We start from the raw sequence: 2,430 nt of genomic DNA, 5'->3' as shown, positions 1-2,430 counted from the left end.
CTTGTCCCTTCAAGTACTCCCCTCCCCTATTCACACACTTATCCCAGTGGTGTGTTCACTTTGTGAAGCAGTTCTGGATAGCTTCATTTGGAAAGGCCTTTCCTTTAAGGTCCGTGATGAATTTGCTTTAATGTCATCAATAATCTCAAAACGGCAGTCTTTTACCATTGATTTTAATTTCAGAAATAAGAAAAATTGCAAGGAGCCAGGTATGGTGAGTAAGGAAGGAGGACAGTCATCTGACTTTTGGCACATTGTGAAGGAATCATGAGTTGTCTCACCACAATTCTGGTCTCTTTGCACATTTTTTCACATAACCATTGTAAAACGCCTTGATAGTATGCATGGTTTACTATTTCACCTTTAGGCAAGAATTCAAAATGTAATGAATTCCATTAAAATTGAAAAAAAAACAGAGAGCATTACTTTAACATTGGGTTGAGACTGACATGGTTTCTTGGGATGTGGAGATCCTTTGCCAATCTAGTGTGATGATTGAATTATTGTCTCAATGTTGTAGCCGTAATCTCAGCTTTCATCTCCCGTTATGATCCTTTTCATGAATGTTTCATTGTCATTGGCTTGTTCAAGAAGTTTCCAACAAACATTCACACTATTATGTTCCTTCTGCTGTTCGGTCATCAAATGAGGAACACACTTTGCTGCAACTCGATGCATGTTCAATTTTTCAGTCAAAATGTCATGGCATGATCCAATCGTGATGCTAACTCTCTTCTACAAGTTCTCTGAAAGTCAATTGGTGATTTGCATGGACCCGATCGTTTATTTGATTAACGTGGGTGTCATCAGTTGAAGGCCTTCCTGGTCGAGCAATCAATCTTCAATTTACTGACAACCACTTTTTAAATCATGAAAACCATTCATAACATTGTGTACAACCCAGAACATCATCTCTGTATACTTGTTTCAAAAGTTGAAATGTTTCTCTGAAACTTTTCCCCAGATTCATGCAAAATTTTGTTATATTGTTGCTCCTGAAAATTTCACATTACAAACATCACTACTAACATTTAAAACATGTTGCAACCAAATAACAATAACATAAAAACTAAATGACATATCAAATATCCAAGAGCATCCAAAATGTTCAGTTATTTTCTGAACAGACCTCGTATTTGACTATCTTTTTTAATCTCTGAGTTATGAGCGTCTGTGCATTACATTTCAGCCACTTCTCATATAAACAAATATTTTATTCACAGGATATAATAAATGATGAATGACATTTATTGATAAGAATGATGCAGTGCTATCTACCCATGCCATTAAATTGAAGTCTGGACGTAAAATTTTGAAGAAAGTGGTTGCTAAACATGAAACCTTCTGGTATAAACAAAACAAAACAAAATGTTAGTTGAATTTTTTTTTGTCTTCAGTCATTTGACTGGTTTGATGCAGCTCTCCAAGATTCCCTATCTAGTGCTAGTCGTTTCATTTCGGTATACTCCCTACATCCTACCTCCCTAACAATTTGTTTTACATATATTTGTTGCCTGCCTGCACAATTTTTCCCTTCTACCTGTCCTCCAATATTAAAGTGACTATTCCAGGATGCCTTAATAAATGGCCTATAAGTCTCTCTCTCTCTACTTTTAACTATATTTTTCCAAATGCTTCTTTATTCATCGATTTGCCACAACATCTCTTCATTTGTAACTTTATCCACCCAACTGATTTTTAACATTCTCCAACAGTACCATATTTAAAAAGCTTCTAATCTATTCTTCTCCGATACTCGGATCGTCCATTTTTCACTTCCATATAAAGTGATGCTCCAAACATATACTTTCAAAAATCTTTTCCTGACATTTAAATTAATTTTTGTTGAAAAATAAAGTTGAAAATAAAGATGCTGTGTGAGCTGAATAGTCACAAATTTTCATATTCTCTGCCTGTCATCATTCAGTTTCTCTTAGTTTGTTAAAATACATTCATATAAAATTCAAACACTGCAGATAATAAATTATGAAGATTGAGTTAAGTGACTTTTTGTTAGTAACTTTTGAATCTAATTGTGAGATATGGCTGAAATGTATACAAGAACATGTCCACTTATATGGATATGCGAATAAACAAAGATATCATAAGGCATTTTAAAATTATCATCAACAGAGCCACAACATCATTATTTTTCATAAATCACTGATGTTAATAAACTTCTGAGTATAGTTCTGATTGGAGAGATAAATGCTTGGTACTGGTTTGAAGTAGTGACATGGTAACAGTGCACAGTAAAAAAATAATAAAATAAAAACAACATTTGATAGAATATTTAACACTTTTTTAAAACAATCATCATACATATACATATATAGAAATATATTTAAAATAATAATTTTTTATTTACAGTAATGGAATGGCTAAAAACAATTACAATGGAAATTTTTTCAAAATGAATTGTACACTTCA

Source organism: Lycorma delicatula, chromosome 9 (assembly GCF_047948215.1).
Source record: "Lycorma delicatula isolate Av1 chromosome 9, ASM4794821v1, whole genome shotgun sequence".
NCBI classification, from domain to species: Eukaryota; Metazoa; Arthropoda; class Insecta; order Hemiptera; family Fulgoridae; genus Lycorma; species Lycorma delicatula.
The sequence above is the reverse complement of the archived record's forward strand: the minus strand, read 5'-3'. Positions refer to the sequence as shown.